Here is a 17,756-nt window from a genome sequence, read left to right as displayed (position 1 = left end):
AAGGGGAGAGCAGATTCAGGGATATGGTATTGTTTACAAATCTGTGCAGAGGGGATTTCTACAGAATTGTGGAGTGTTTGATATATTTGATGTCTGATGAATACCATCTATAAATAGTAGTGGGGTTATATCTGGTGTAGCTGTGTTTATTGAACCAGAGGAAGATGTCACCCAGGCTGGTTTCATAGAAAGAGTTGGTAAGAAGTTTATTCCAAATGGATTTTAAAAAGTGTAGTGAAGGAAATGAAGTAATATTAGGCCATGAGGATGCAATTAAGAAGTAGGAAAGGGAAAGCGTGGAAATAAGACTGGCTTCTATATTGATCCATAGAAGAGCGTTTTCAAGATGGGTTTCATAGTGGTTTCAAATAGTTAGTTGTTTTAGGACTTTATGATACATTTTAGAGTTGGGAATTCAACTCCACCTAAAAGCTAGGGAGTCTTAGTTTTTTGATGGTAATTCACAGAGCCTCATTACACGGTAGGCGGTGGACCAAGGTGCTAATAGAACCTTGGTCCATGCCGGTAAAATACCGGCACCGCCTTGGTGGAAAGGGGAATTACCGCCCTATTCCAAGGTTGGCGGGGCGGTAATTCCCCCTTCCACCATTGCCCTTCCCCATTCCCATTATTGCCCCATGAGGGCATAATGGGAATGGGGAAGGTGCTAATTACGGTACCGCAAATTTGCGGTGCTGTAATTAGCACCAAGGTCCCTTCGCGGCTTGGTTTTTAACGCCTGCTAAAAGCAGGCGTTAAAGTACCAACCCCCTAAGGGACCTCGTAGTAAGGGGGCAAGGGTTAACGGTCACCGGTACCATTACCGGTGACCGTTAACCCTTACCGCCTACCGTGTAATGAGGCCCAAAGTGTTTTATGGTTCCATAAGAATATAAGAAGAAGGGAGTCAAGTGTTTTGTAAAATTTGTTATGAATTGCTACGGGGATCATAGATAAAGAGTAGAAGATAATGGGGCTGATCATCATTTTTATGGAATCAAGACGACCCCACCAAAATAAGAAGAGAGGTGACCATCCTGAGATCATCTTTGTTACTTTTTCGATTATGAGGTTGGTGTTGACGGTAATAGTGGTGTGAATATCTTTAGCATTATGAAGCCCTACATATTTAATATGCGAGGGATGCCAAGACATACACAATAATGTGGTGTTGGTTGGATTGCAAGCGTTAGTGAGAGGCATAGCCTCAGATTTGTCAAAGTTTAATTTGTAGCCTCAGACAATGGAGACAATGGAGAAATTATTTATGGTAGATATTAAATGTTGGATGGAGGAGGCAGAATTTGAAAGATAAAGTAGGATGTCATCTGCATAAGCAGATAATTGCATTTCTATTTTATTAATGGAGATACCTTTGATGTTGGTGTTTTTTCTGATACTCTGTAGAATGGGTTCTAGCGCAAGGTAAAATAATAAGGGTGAGAGGGGGCAGCCTTGATGAGTACCTCTCTTTATTTGGAAAGGAGAGGAGAGAGAATTGTTAATGAGAATTCAAGTGATAGGAGAGGAGTATAAGACTCTAAACAAGTTAATAAAATAAGGAGAGGAGCCGTACCTCTGTTTTGAAATAGTATTCTTATATCAACTTGCATATATCAACCGTAGAGCGTGTCAAACACATTACAATCCATTGATTGTAAGACCAGTCCAATATCACTGCCCCAATATCCTGTCCTCATTCAAGGACACAAACGTGGCATCGCCATGATAACAGATGCCACAGCACCATCCTGACAACAAATGCGTTGGTTGACTTGCTTTGGGATAGAGCGACATGTATCCCTTGTTTTCAGGAGAAAAGTAGAACGCACTGCATAGGTGTAAGGACCAACTCATTTTGGCCCCCACACCCCACATTACACCCTGATAGAAGTAAGACACCTCACAGCTACTGCTTTGTGTTGTTTTTTAGTAGTGACATGCAATGGCCCATTTTTATTTATGATGCAGAGTATATAAGAATCACTTGTTTTTCAGATTAACCTTTACCACATAACAGGAAGGCATTGAGATTGGTGTAATTTCATCGCCATATGCAATATTACAGATCAATGGATGTAAAACACCTCACGACCCACATTGTATTAATATATAACTGGCAATGCTCAACAGCGGCCCAGTGATTTTTGGCTTCTGTTTTTCCTTGCCACACAGGATTGATGTGTATGATCCTGGTGATGAGTTGATGTTTTGTGGCGATGATTCATTTCACATCGAGGTAAGACCCTCTGCAAAATTAGAATGCCCATAGACAGGGCATCTCTGTCTTTCTCGTTTTGTGTCTCATTGTGGTAACATCCACACTAGAGATTTCAATTGTAATTGTATCTTTGTCTACAGGGAAAGACTGTCATTCTGCTTGCCCCAACATTACTCACATTTGACATTCATTTTGTTGGCTTGCTTTAGGCTCTCTGTGACTCTTCTTTGCATCACAGTAAGTGTTTGTCTGTCCCACAAGGGCCCGTTCTCCAGCTATTTATCTAGCACCTCAGAAAGAAATATTCCGTACACTGTACACTCACTCTATGTATTTTTTACTTTTTAGACACATACCGCAGGAAGTGAGGAATTGCTTCTCAACTCCCGTCCTGGTGAAGGCCATTACATTTTACATTTGCAATTGAAGAAATATAATGAGCCGAAACACCTGTGTGTCGACATTTTGTTTTGTTTTAATATGCCAAAGAGGCAAAAAAAGACATTGGGCCTCATTACGAGTCTGGCGGTAACCGAGGCGGTAAAACCGCCTGGTTACCGTGGACTCATATTACCATTCCACCTCTGTGATTCCCAGAATTACCAGGGCATTACAACCCCGGTGTCCCAGGAATTCCGGAGGTGGAATGGTGTAAATCCCCATTCCCATTGAGTCCTATGGGACTCAATGGGAATGGGGATCATGGAAACACCGGCACCATCTCGTGATGGTGCCAGTGTTTCCTCCTCCGCCTGCAGGCGGGCGGTGGTAAACCTGCCAGGTCAGACCTGGCGGGAACGCTACCTCCCGCCTGCAGGACTCGGGATTGGGCGGTCCGGAATTAACAGTGGCGGCGGGTTTACCGCCACTGTTATTTCCGGACCGCCCGACCTGTAATGAGGCCCAATGTATGTTCTTTGTAGATTATGTTATTAGAAGTCCTTGACAATACAAGGTTTCATCTGTTATGAATCAACAGTTGTTTTTGGAAATGCATTATGTATTAGAACTTTATGTTTTATGGGGAACATGTTAGGCTCACAAAAACTCTGGTGGTATGTCATGTATGTTATGTGTATTCACTTGATTATGCAAAATACACAGCAATCATGTTTTGAAAATCGACCTTGAAGAAATGTTTATTGTTACATGTGTGACTGTGTCCAAACTCACCTTGATCAACTGTTTTCCCCTTTATTTTAAGGAATGGAACATAAAGGTCCATGAAATAGGGTGAAAGGCTTTTTCTGTGTCGAGGGCCAAGAGGGCTAAGAGGTCATCAGAATTCTGGGAGCGAGAAAGGGTATTAAACAAGAGCCTAGTACTAGATGAAGCAAAGCGATCTTTGATAAAAACCAGATTGGTCAGTGTGTACAAGTTTAGGAAGATATTTTTCTAAACGTTTTGCCAGAATTTTAGCAAATATCTCAGAGTTCATAAGAGAGATGGGTCTGTAGTTTTTAACTAAAGAGGGATCTTTATCGGGTTTGAGAAATAGCACAAGAAGTGCCTCACCAAAGGAACTGGGGCTTTGACCAATTTCAACAAAGTACGCATAATATTGTAAATGTTTTGGTGCAATGGAGTCAATAAATGTTTTATAGAAATCTATGATAAATCCATCGGGACCTGGGGCTTTATTGGGTTTGAGATTTAATATGGCTTGCTTAATTTCTTTTAAGTATATAGGTGTATTAAGGGGGGAAAGGGCAATGGGATCGAAAGAGTTTTATATTTTTTTTCAAAGAAAGAATGGATTTTTGAAGTCTTAATAGAGGTATCAGAGGTATATAGGTTGGAGTAAAAGTCCAGAAAGGCTTCTTTTAAATCCTTTTGATTGGTTAATCTATTACCATCGGAAAAGATGATATGGATGATGAGTGATTTTTCTTTTTTCTTTTTTAGATAGGATGCTAACATTTTTGCATTGGTGCAAAGTTTGTTAAATTCTATGTGTTTATTCATGAGAGCTTTTGCAACATTAGGATCAGGGTTAGCATAGTACGACCTTTCAAGATCTTTAATTGAGGTTAATAGTGTGTTATAAGTGGATTCAGATTGTCGTTTTTTTAATAGCAGAGAATTGAATTATAAAACCACGGAGGGAGGCTTTGAAAGCGTTGCAGTTATTATGCATGGAGGTAAGTCCTGGATGATTGTAGAGAAAGAACTCTTTGATGAAAGAGTTGTTTTTGTTGATGAAAGATGTCTTTAAGGAGAAATTAGTTAAATCTTCATCTTGGAGAGAGTTTAGGGATAGGTATTCATTCTAGAGTAGTAGAGACAGGTGCATGATCAGAAATGGTTACGGGACCGATCTCAGAATTAATAATAGTGGAGGTTAGTGAAGGGTTAACAAAAATATAATCCAACCTAGAAAAGGATTGGTGCGTGGGACAGTAGAAAGTATAATCTTTTGTATCTGGGTGGCAAAAATGCTAGGAGTCAATAAAATTGAGATTGTGTAGCAAGTTAAGGAAACTATTGAAGGATTTGGAATTGACAAAAGGGAGGCAGATTTGCGATCAAGGGTGAAGTCAAAAACCTGCTTTACATCTCCACATACGATAAATCTCTCTGGACTCTTCTGAGCAAGCTTTAGATTAAAGTTGGACCAGAAAAGGGGGTTACGTGCGTTGGGACCATAGACATTGATTATAGTTACTGACAAATTGTTAATAATAGCTTCTATAATGATCCACCAGCCTTTCAGATCTTTTTCTTCATTGACTAATGTGAAATTTAGGTGTTTAATGATCAAAATAGAGACACCACCTTTTTTGTCTAGAGCATTGGAGAAGAGTGTATGGCTGACCCAAGAGGCTCTGACTTTGAGGTTTTCGCTATAAGAGCTCAGATGAGTCTCTTGGAGACATGCAATATCTGCTTTAATTTTTGTAAGTTGAGTCATTATTTTGTTGCGTTTAATGGGGTGATTCAACCATTTGACATTCCAAGTAGCAAACTTAATAGACATTTGCAATAAGAAGGTTGATAATGACAAAAAGTAAGAGCGCAGTGAGAGCTAAAACATGAACGTGATCTAATATATGTGATTTTAAGAGACGTAATGAACCAGTGGAGCAATAACTTCCATACATTGTGGTATCACCGGAGTACGTAGGGAGGAACAGAAGGGTGGGATCATGACAAAAAAGGAAAAGACGAATGAGAGTAAGTAGAGTAATTATTAGTGTTGCTATAAGCATAAGTAATGGTAAAAGAGATGAGGTGAGATTAGTTAGAATAGAAGCACGAGTGCCATGGTGGATACCAGAGTACAGAGAAGGACTGAGCATAAGTGAAGAGAAGCCAAGGAACAGGAGATGAAAATACAGTCAAAAGTTATAATAACATGAACAGATAGATTAACAAATGGAGCAATTATGTAATAATATCATGGTTAAACAAGTTTGTAGAGTTGAAAGAGTAGGATCTGTGGATTTAATGGAATATCTTGATTTATCTCTCTGATGAGTAAAAGTAGACAGAGAATGAAAAGGAATTGATGAAACAGATCTGCTACGTTTAGGGGTAAACTGGATATGTTGATGCTTTGTTTTTTTTAAAGCAGGTGTTTGAAGTTGTGGATCTGGGTTAGAGGAACTGTATGAGGACTCTAAGGAAGTTGTGTCCATTGGCATATCTTGAAGGGATTGAAGCAAATTGAAGAGATCGCTTAGCTCTGGGAATTCTTTGGTAGGGCCACCCGGAATGGTAATTATCATTTTTGCATGTGATAGTAGTCCATGTCTGATGTCAAGGGACTTCATGAGAGGTCTCATATCAAGGAATGTTTTCCTCTTGGCTTGAGTGATTTTGGAGAAGTCTGAAGAGATGAAGATTCTCTTGTCCTGAAATAGAATGCGGGAATTCTTTCTGGCAGCTAGTAGACTTTGGCGTGCTTGTTGATGTCTTAGGAACCAAGCAATGAAAGGTCTAGGCATAGTTTTGTTGTTAGAGAAGCGAGGCCTTGTTCGGGTAGCACGCTGCAGCTCCAAAGGAGGTGAAAAAGTGATACCTAAGGCAGAGGGGACCCAATTGATAAGAAAATGAATGGGGTTGTCTTCTTCCATTTTCTCAGGGATCCAATAGAAGCGTAGATTGTCTCTACAATTTCTGTCTTCTAACTCTGTGACCTCGCCTGCCAGTTGCGCAAGTCTTAGTTGTATGTTTTCAAGGCTGTCTACCCTATCCTTGACAATAGCAACTCTTTCTTCAGCTTCATCTAGTTTGCCAGAAAATGTGTTAATGTCATTTTTGAAGACTTTAAGTTCTTCTTGTATGCTGGAGGAATGGGAGTCAATTGTGGAGATGGATGAACAAATATTGCTGAGTTACTCTAAAATATTTTCCATGCAGCAATTAAATGGTGAATTGTCTGATATGGACGCAGTTTGGATATTATACAAGTGAAAGTAGGTTTGAGAGGGGGAGATGTCCACAAAGGACTGCTACAGAGGGAGATTGTTTGGATTGACCTACTAGACTGTCTGAGCCCAAGAGGCATGAATTGTGAATGTGACCTTATGTGCTTTGTGTAACAGCATGTGTTTTTTGCTTGATTGAATTGTTATTTAGAATGCTACACTCTGAAACAGAAATTGATGCATTACTTCAGCAAATTACAACAATGTGTATAGCTGCACGTCTGTGTATACGTACTATGCACCATAATATTGACATACTGTGGATGCATTTGTTTGTTCACTGTATTTACTACTTATTGGATTGATCAGAGTAACTGAACTGCAATAATTACTGAGTCTGTCGAGATATAAGAGACATGTATTAACTATCTAGGACTTCGACCTACTACGCCAGACTTGGGTGGACAGGGACGTGGGAATTCTTTCTCAGTTCGCCCGGCGTCCAGCCTCAGTGGGGCTCTTATTACTGGCGAGAGGCGGGGCACCATGCAGTCATTGACTGCGGTGGTGCCCTGCCTCCCGCATTTGAATCTCCACCTATAACTCTGTCAGTCCTCCTCTCATGCCATGTGGGTGTTGGACTGTGGATATTTTAATTGTCAGAAGGGGGATTTATTCTTTTTCTGAAACCCTGGGGATCTGCTTGTTTGTTACGGGCACTCCTTTGTACCTTATTCTGTCCTCTCTGGCCAGCTGGCTGGGGATGATTCGTCACAAGTTGACAAGGACTCTGTACACATGATGGCAGCCGTGGCCCATGGCAACCTAATCCACGAGTAAGACTTGGTCACCATTCGCTACTCGGGACATTTATGCTAGCTCAGTGTAGATGCCTGAACGATAACGATATTGTTATCTCCACATTGTGAATATGGAATCCATTGTCTATACGAGTGTGCCAATTCCAGCAGGTTCCCACACCAAGATGGAGACCATGGACGCGGCGCACATGTGCGCCGCTCCCATGGAAACCTATAATACAACGCAGAGTTGAGCAGCGCGTCTGGCTGACGGGCGGCTCGAGTCCTGTGTACTTCCAGATCTTTTTAGGTATGGGTTTTTAAGGTGTCACGGCAGGATTACCTGCTATACCTTTTACATGATTCTCTTTGAACGCACTATATTTGTGCGATTTGCCTTATGTACTTATTCAAACGGCACAATCATGTTCGGTCGGCTTGAATACCCCTTTCAATTGAGAAATTACGTGATAAGCCCTAGATTATCTTCTATACATATGCAATGTGTGCGCTTTGACCTATTTACATCACTGTATGATATTATGGATTATGGATTATTTTAACAACATATTCATGTATGTCTAGACATTATGAATGACCGCCAAGGCTCCCCATAAGTGCCCAATATTTCTTTTGACTCTTTTCGTTCATCACCTTGGGAGTAACCGTCCAGCATCATAACAATACCCGGGGCTAGGAGCTTGACTTCTGACTGGGTGAGTAGGGATACCAGCATATCTAATATTCTTTTGCCATGTACCCTTGTAGGGCAACTCTATGTGGATGGTAGCTGAGCAATGCTATTTCTGTATTTATAATGCAGGTAGAAGTGAATGTCTTCTATTGCTTCAAAGATAAGTTTAGTGTCCATTTACAGGAACCCATACTTCTTAATGATTGAGCAGAAGGAATTTTACTGCTCATATGAATGAGATGCACATGTATCTATTTGATGATATATTTTCTGTTGTTATCCTGAATGCATGAATTCAATGTTTTGGTTTATTAGAGTACACTAGCAGCTTGGATATGACACTGTGTTCAACTGTATTGATGAATGCTTATATTGTATTATTTTGGGCTTTACACACTGACGCTTAATCAGTGTGTTGTCTTTGAATTTCGTTATAAATGAACATTCTCTTTACCTGTTCGACCTGTATTCTCAGTTTTGTTGGTTCCTGACTGTGCCAAATCAGGAGGACAGGCTCATTTATGCACAGATGTGCACTACTTGATTAACATAAGGAACGTTATGATTGAAATCTACACATCTAAAGATATTTATTGCATTGACCAATTAGGACTGCTGTCTCTCATGAGGAGGCCCCTGATCTCACTTGGTCATAAATGTTCCGGGGATTATATCCCATTTAGAGTGCAGCACAGGGCTAGCGGCTGGCAACTTCCGGTGTATGTTCTTTGTTCGCAGTTTGGATATTATCAGTCATGTTTGGAAGTGAAGGCAGATGTTGTGAGCCAGAAGTTGAAAGAAGTTGAATAGAAACTTGCATAAAATGCAAGATGTAATATTCAGCTCACCCACCGGGTGTCAGTAATGAGTAAGCCTCAACTGTGCAGTTGCAGCCTAGGAGTAGAGTGATTTATGGGCCGGATGACGTGAGGTAAGCTCTTGCGTGTGAGGAAAAAGGGCACCTACTGTGGACACATGCGGCTAGTTGGCTTAAACAAGCAGCAGTAATGGCAGAAATAGGAACGTTTTCAACAGTGTGGCGGCTCTAGAGAGATTGAGGGGCTACAATTGTATATTGCGTCGCATCCAAAGAGGAACGCACCCCTGAGGTGGTAGAACGTGACTCTCACCGTCACAGAGGGCACAAAGAGGCTGGGTTGGGTGTTATCAAGCCTCCTCTTCCAATCCTCTCGGAGGGTACAGCAGCTGGTTCCAAAGAGAAACTCTGCTGGAGAACATCTGAGGAGGCGCCGGTGCTACGCCGTTTCACACAGAAATCACCGGCACTGCAGTAAGAATGTTCGTTGCGGTTAAAGCCACAAAAACGTTTCTGAATTAATGTCCTGCAGTTGATAACACTATAAGATAGTGCTTGGAGGTTGAGAAAGTCCATGCTAAATGTTCATGTTTAGGATATTATCTCTCTGCTCACGGAGCTCCGCGTTTATGCTGCCATCTCCGTTGCTGCTTGGCCAAGCCTCCAGCCTGGCTTTTTATGTGTGGACGGAAGATTTCATTTTTTATTGTCTGCTTAGTACAAACAATCTCACCCTCTACAATTGCAAGACCAAACATGTTAGCTTAGCCAGTGACTTCGTGTAGCTTTGCCACGGAGGACAATTCACAATGCTACCACCTTGTAATGTTTCATATGTTCACCCTTCTTCTTTGCCTGTTTGCTGTACAACCTCATCTGAGCTTTTAATGTCACTGACCAGGATCCATCATGAATGCCCCACACATCAGCCAGGCCTCATTTGAATATGCATGATGCCCTTTTGGGATTATACGTGGCTGCTTTCTTCCTGTTAATCATGCTATATTTTCTCACGGATGGGTTACAGAGAGTGGACCAGAGATGGCTGAATAGACAGACATGAGAGATGTGAGAATACATGTGACCTTCAGAAATACTGCTATGTGAACTAAATCCCTCTACTACTGAAAAGCATGTTCCGATACACTGACAAGTCATAGAACCAGTTGCTTTAACATATGTGATGCATGTCACATTATGCCCATGTCTCTACCAGCAGCTTTGCAAACCCCAAGGAAGCAATTGCACCAACAAGCATAAACACTAATAGGTAAGTGAAAATGCTCTCCTGTAATAAAATGGAGTGATTCAGTATAATGTACAACAAATTCAGTGAAAACCTTCCCAAAAGCATTATGCAGCAGTTCACTAGCTGACTAGCAATACTATTATACCGCTGGCACACCCAATTAAGAAATAACATTACCAAGCCTGCCATACTTCTTTAGTTAGGACGAAATGGCCCAATGAGAGGTACATTTTGAAATGCAAAGCAGAAGATCATTATGGATTGGATGGGGGGCTGGGTGACGTTAGTATATTATGTAACCACATTTAAATGCATGCACCAAAATACATTGACACAAAATATGAACTTGAAAGCAACTTTCCACAACTCCCCCTCACACTTACACAGCTGTGCTAGCTTCTCCAAAACGACTGGCAATGCATTATACCGTAGCTGATTGACACTAGGGTCCCCTAGTCCTACTGATGCAAGAGGTCTGACAGGAAGCTGAAGTTCTCTACAGCCAGTCCTAAAAAAGTGCAGCAAACTTGCAGTGGGAAAAGACAGGAATACAAGCAGTATGCAAATAAAACACTGGAGAATATAAAGCAGGGGCGCAATGAGGGGTAGGGGTTGGGAAAGGTGTGGCAAACCCAAGTTAAAAAAGAAAACGACAATAACTAATTCGATGTCAAAACAGGATATTTTCCCAAATTCATTAAAAATAGCAAATCTGTATTCTGAGAAAGAACTTGTAAAATGGCGGTGTCGATGCAAGAGCTCTGGAAAGAATACCGTTTTGACATTGGTGTAGTGCTAAATCCCAGGTTTTGACCCGCATTCTTGTTTCACTTCTGTACATTTTCTCTTAATCATAACACACAAGTATTTCTTGCTTAATGTGGTTGGTATGTTTAACTTGCACAAACCAGGTGGAAAGGTTCAATTGTGAAATAAAACATCAATCAAGAGTGCGCCTACCTGTGACAGTAGAGACAGCTGGGGTGGGCCTCTCAGTGCGATTTATCAGGTCCTTGAAAGAGGCCAAGCTCAAGGTGTTGTAGACTCTGTGCAGAACAGAGTAGTGTACCCGTTTTGGCTCACTCTAAGTAAATGGCTCGCTGTCTCGTCTGGGGGCTGCTTGACTTTACTGTTACACGTATTGGGTGCAGTGTACGACTTTGGGTCCGATTAATGGTATTTTTTGCTCGATGATTCAAAGTGACTTTGCACTGCTGAAAAGTGACTTTGCACTGCCGACACAACCCCTGATTCATGGAACTGTGCAAATTGTATTTTTGCAGTGCAAAGTCATTTTGTAGTGCAAAAATGACTTTGTACTGACTTTGCACTGCAAAAAAACACTCTGCACAGCTCAATGAATCGGGGGTTGTGTCAGCAGTGCAAAGTCACTTTTCAGCAGTGCAAAGTCACTTTTCAGCAGTGCAAGAAATTCCATGAATCAGGCCCTTTATCTTTAATGCACATTCACTGCTCCTCCAATTCTTAGAATTAATTTTATGGTGCATGGAACTTGTCTGTTATTTAGCGAAAGTGGTCTGCTTTGGGTGGTGCGATGAAGTCACGTGCATCAGGGGAGGGAGGTTCTCAGGGATGCAGAGTCACACCTGTTCCACAATGCAGACCCTGGTGGAGCAGGGATTCCAAGAGCCTCTCACCCCTCCCACAGCTTGCACCCACAAAGCAAAATAGAAGAGGGTTTGAACCCAGTTGACGCAGTCCGGTCACAGAGTCGGAGATGTAAGATGCACTGAAATTCTAGAAGAATAGATGCAGAACTGCTCAACTGCTGATGTACTTACTGTCAGGCAATATGGATTACTGTTGATGTGACGCAGATAGAAGTGTTAACCACAGGGAGAGCCAAGCAGACTAAGGCAAGTCTGCCAAAGCCATGCTGGAGTCGGACATTCACCATGAAAACATGGCTGGATTCCAAGATGGTGACTTACCCTAAAGTTGCCTTGGGCTGAGGAGCCCCTGGTCTAAAAGGATGACTTTAGAGAGAATCCTGGAGTCATCTGATGATCATTGAACTACATTAGAAGTCATTCTTACATCATCAGAAGTCATCAGGCTATTAAAGCCATTAACAAATGTCTCAGAATGGTGGATGGGGATGGGGATGAGCTTAGGATGACTTGCTGTTGATGCCAACATCATTCCTATTTTAGAAAATGCTTTGTTCCTGATGATTTTAGGATGACCTGCCGATTACGTCAAGAGCATCACCTTGTTTGTTCCTTGATGATTTGGAGATGATTCTGGGATGTCCTGCTGATTACTTCAAGAGCATCAACCTGTTTGTCCCTGATGATTTGGGGATGATTCTGGGATGGCCTGCCGATTACTTCAAGAGCAAAAACATATTGTCTCTGATGATTTGGGGATGATTGTGGGATGACCTACTGATTACTTCAAGACCACCACCATGAAACATGTTTGTTCTTGATGATTTGGGGATGGCTTCCAGATTATTTCAGAGCATCACAAAGTTTGTACAATGATTTGCGGACTAATACTGATTGTCATTCAGCTTTTGCTTAGTTGCACTTGTGTTGAATAATTTTTGAACGCTTTGCTAAGCACACCTTTTTGGCTATGTTGGGCGAAAATGGAAGCCACAGGCCTAAGATTAGCATGTACCCCCTGTGTGAGAATCCCTTGCCATCCCAGTCAAAAGCTGGCACCCAGCACCCTCAAAATCCCCAATGTGACAAGGGTAAAGCTTGAGACTATGTTGGGTGAAAATGGAAGCCAAAGGCTTTAACATAGCATGCACTCCCTGTGTGACAATACTTTGACATCCCAGTCAAAAGCAGCAGACACCCATCAGCCTCAAAATCCCCAATGTGGCAAGGGTAAAGCTTGGGACCATGTTGGGCAAACATGGAAGCCACAGGCCTTAACATAGCATGCACCCCTTGGGGGAGAATCCTTTGCCATCCCAGTCAAAAGCAGGCACCCAGGACCCTCAAAATCCCCAATGTGGCAAGGGTAAAGCTTCAGACTCTTTTGGGCAAAAATCAAAGCCACAGGCCTTAACATACCATGCATCCCCTACGTGAGAATCCTTTGCCATCCCAGTCAAAAGCAGGCACCGAGCACCCTCAAAATTCCCAATGTGGCAAGGGTAAAGCTTGAGACTATGTTGGGCGAAAATGGAAGTCACAGACCTAAACATAGCATGCATGCCTGGGTGAGAATCCTTTGTCATCCCAGTCAAAAGCAGGCACCCAACACCCTCAAAATCCCAAATGTGGCATGGGTAAAGCTTGAGACTATGTTGTGTGAAAATGGAAGCCAAGGGCCTAAACATAGCATGCACCCCCTGGGTGAGAATCATTTGCCATCCCAGTCAAAAGCAGGCACCCAGCACCCTCAAAATCCCCAATGTGGCAAGGGAAAAGCTTGAGTCTATGTTGGCCAAAAATGGAAGCCACAAGCCTTAACATACCATGCACCCCCTGGGTGAGAATCCTTTGCCATCTCAATCAAAAACAGGCACCCAGCACCCTCAAAATCCCCAATGTGACAGGGGTAAAGCTTGCCACCAAGTCTCTTACCCGTCGATACATTTCAATGGGCTCTCACCTGTCCAAAACAAAATCATCTGCTTTCACCTGCCATGTGGTTCCCTGCACTGGAAAGGGAGATATCAGGACCCCACGGGAGACAAGGAAACATTTGGAGCAATACCATGACTGAGGCCTTTTTAGAACTGCAAAATAAATCACTCCCATGGACCTCAAATTTTGTTAGACTAGGGACAGCAAGATCAAAATGATTAACCCAGTGGTGTGGAAATGAGAATCTCTTCAAATTCACAATTTTTTTAAAACACAGATGCTATTGGTATGTAAAAGTAAAGTCAAAATTGGTTACCTCGTGACTACATGCCTTGTGCTCATCTGGGTCCCCGAACTGGGAAAGTACAGGCTGTCCCCATGTCGGAGGTGAATACGAGCTTTTTGTAAATTATGTTTAATACATTTGATTATCCAAATAAAATTAAACTAATTGTGTCAAACTAGAAGCCATCATAGGAACATGCTAGGCTTTAAATTGAAGTTTTTATTTTTTTTTGCTGACTTTCATTGCTCAGTAAGAAGTTCCATTTGTTGCTATTAGAATGTTTAATATTAATGTTTGTGCTTCTATTTCAGTGTACTGGGATAGAATGGATTTGCATCAGAAGCTGGCCATCGAACACTGCCTGGAACTGGCTCGTCAGTGGAAAAAGAGGGAGGACCAGAACCACTCTAGTATTTTAATCTGACCCCAGTCTGGCAACAGCATCAGAAGTAAGCACCCCTTGAGTAAAAAAGAAAGTTGGTTAACACCCCTATTAAAATAAATGCTTAATTTTCTCTGTCAATATGCAAGTGAAAACATAGTCTTCCTCCTACCTCATCTCTCCCCCGGCATTCCTATGAAGACATCTTGGGGTTGATACCTTTGTACAATTTGCAATCGGCTATATGCCTAAGCCTACAGCCTATAATGTTTCATATTGTGCTTACAAAGCTGTTTCGCCAAAGCATGATACAATGTTAATAATAACTAGTTGGGCTGGAAACTAGAAAAGCAGTAAGGAAACAAGATAAACAGAAACCATAAAGAAAGAATATACTTGTGGATGTGGCTTTATTACATATAGAAATATGAACAATTTCCATATCTTGATATAGATTTTCATTTTTAAGAAACCTAATCATTTTTTATTTCTTATATGCACAGAGTAACATTCTTCTTCTTACAGACTTCTTGGTGAACCCTGTGAAACCAAGGGAGATTGTGATGACAGCAAAAAGACAGACGAGCAACCTGGCACGCCACCTGCTGAACCAACTTCCTTGCTCCCTGGGCAGGGTCCCCACACAACTCCCTTGCTCTCTGGGATTGCCCTGGGTCTCCATTTCACCTATTGGCTGGTTCTGGGTCCCCACCGGACTACCTTGGTAGCTGGGCTGTGTCTGGGAACCTCCTTCACAATTGCTCCCTGAGTTGGGTCCCCTGCCTCCTCCCTTGCTCACTGGGATGGTTCCCCAGATGACTCCCTTGCTCCCTGGGCTTAGACTGGGTCCACATTCGACTCCCTGGCTGGTATTGTTTTTGTAACCCATGCATGTCCACTAATTGTAAAGCACCCAGTTCTGGGATTGCTACAGTCATGCTTGTGCGCTTGTACACTTTCAGGGTGAACCTCATTGTGCCTCTTTTAATAAATACAATTGAATAAAAAGCAGGTGTTTAATTCTTTTTTTCTTTATTTTTTAATACATAATATCCCATTGCCCTTGCTCGACATTCCTGTCATTGTACCCAAATGACTACTAAGACTCAATGAGTGTAATCACTTTTGGAGGGTTGGGATTTTTATAGGATTGTTTTCCGATTGAATCGTCTCTATCAGGAAGGATTTCTAATAGACATGTTTCGGGTGCATTAAGCCAAAAGGAAGCCAAATGCAACCCATTGCTTTTGGGATTGCATTGCTTTTGGATTTTTCGTGAATTGTTTGGAGATTGCATTGCTTTTGGATTTTTAGTGGATTGTTTGGGGATTGGATTGCTTGGATTGTTTAGGGGTTGCATTCCACTGAGGATGGCTAATTAACAGATTTCAGGTGCATTACGCCAAAAGGAATCCAAATTCAATCCACTTAATACAATTGGATTTTCTGCATTTAAAGAGGATTTAAATGTTTGGGAAAATCCAGTAGCAATGCACTTTCAATCTAGATTTTTTGGGTATGGAAGCCAAAAGGAAGACAAATGCAATCCATTGGTGGATTTATTTGGGGATTGGATTGTTTTGGGATGTTTCCTGAATTGTTTGGGGATTGGATTGCTTTTGGATTTTTAGTGGATTGTTTGGGGATTGGATTGCTTTTGGATTTTTAGTGGATTGTTTGGGGATTGGATTGCTTGGATTGTTTAGGGATTGCATTCCACTGAGGATGGCTAATACACATATTGTGGGTGCATTAAGCCAAAAGGAAGACAAATGCAATCCACTGAGTACAATTGGATTTTCTGCAGCTAAAGAGGATTTAAAGAGGATATAAATGTTTGGGAAAATCCAATAGTGCACTTTCAATCCAGATTTTATTTGGTAGGGTGTAGTTGTGGGGAAGGCTGTGTTTGTAGGGGCACTGGTGACGAGTGTGTGGAGATGTTTGAGGGGCTGGGTGTGTGTCTGGGTAGGTCTGAATGTGTGGGTAGGGAGGGATGGGTGTATGTGTGTGGGGTTGTTCTTTGGCCCTGTTTGTGTCTGTTGCAGGAGGCCTGTATGCTGAAATAATAGGCCTTCTCTGAGGTATTGTTGCAGTTTGCAGAGTTCACGCCTTAGTCTCTAAGTGGTGGGTGGGTCTCTGCAAAAGGCCCTGGGGTGGTCATTGGCTTGCCGGAAAGCAGATTCGGTTTAGGTCTCTGGAAGTGTGTATTTTAGTGCAGCGCTTTGTAATTGTGGGAGTTTATTGGGTGTGAGGCCATGCTAGCTAGAGGTGAGAATTGAAATGAGGGAGTTTGCAGGTTGCTTTGTGACATGGGGGGGCATTTGTAGTTTTGTACCCTAAATCAGCAGACTTAGATAATGACATTTGGGTGCACTAGCATAGAAGGCAAAGATGGAAAGTGACGGCAGCAAAATTCCCTAGAGTTTTTCCAGTACACTATACATACGTCTAACTAGAGTCATTCTAAAGTAATACCACCAATCTTACTCAAAAGGGATACATCATGGTGTAATCAAAACCCTTTTCCTAAATCCTTTGGAAGCATCTTGAAATCATTCAAACTCATCCTGTAGTGGTCTGCAATAATCATTCACTATCCAAAACCCAGCCTAAAGCTCTCATTGGAGTAATCCTGAAGTTGTCGTGGAGTCATCCTAGATTAATCCGAAGTCATCTAGGAGTAATCCCCACTCATCCGGAAGTTGTCGTGAAGTCATCCTGAAGTTGTCATGTAGTCATCCTAGAGAAATCCGAAGTCATCCTGGAGTAATCCCCACTCATCCTGAAGTTGTCGTGGAGTCATCCTGGAGTAATCCAAGATCATCACTGGAAGTAATCCGAACCCATTCTGGAATAGTTTCTGTAATAACTCTAGAGTCATCTCATTTAAATACTTTGGCCTGTACACATACTTCAGGATGAATTCAGATGATCTTCCTGAACTATCCATGGATGACTCTAGGATGGAGTCAGCGGATGACTCCAGAATGAGTCCAGGATTATCTTCCTTTTTGACTGAGGGCAGCAGACGCGATCAAAACACTAATTAAGCTGCACAGTACACCTGGGAAGCACAAGGGCCCAAGTGCCATCAACCAATCATATATGCACACCGCAAACACAGTGATACTGTTGCCCTTTTTATTGCCTGATTACTTCAGATGCACAGACTGCAATATGGGGTTGACCCTGGGTAGAGGCGAGGGAGTTTGGAAGGTGGTTGGTGGTGATGGTGGGCAGAGTGAGTGACGAGAACATGGAGAGGAAGGAGGCAGTGATGAACATCTGGTAAAGGTTGGCATTGGGCACAGGAAAAAGAGGGCAACATAATCATCAGGGAAAAGTTGGAGCTTGAGAGGGGGAGA

At 42.1% G+C, this 17,756-nt stretch overlaps 1 long non-coding RNA gene across 1 annotated transcript; it reads left to right on the top strand.

Annotated features, from left to right (window-relative positions):
* Window positions 1–9,095: 9,095 nt before the first annotated feature.
* LOC138513034 (uncharacterized) lies at window positions 9,096–15,361 on the top strand. The gene is made up of 3 exons (XR_011281662.1): window positions 9,096–9,376; window positions 14,318–14,455; window positions 14,914–15,361. It is a non-coding gene; the product is annotated as an uncharacterized lncRNA (long non-coding RNA).
* The last annotated feature ends 2,395 nt before the right edge of the window (window positions 15,362–17,756 follow it).

This window comes from Ambystoma mexicanum, chromosome 12, assembly GCF_040938575.1.
Source record: "Ambystoma mexicanum isolate Mex_15411 chromosome 12, UKY_AmexF1_1, whole genome shotgun sequence".
Lineage (NCBI taxonomy): Eukaryota > Metazoa > Chordata > Amphibia > Caudata > Ambystomatidae > Ambystoma > Ambystoma mexicanum.
The sequence above is the reverse complement of the archived record's forward strand: the minus strand, read 5'-3'. Positions and strand labels throughout refer to the sequence as shown.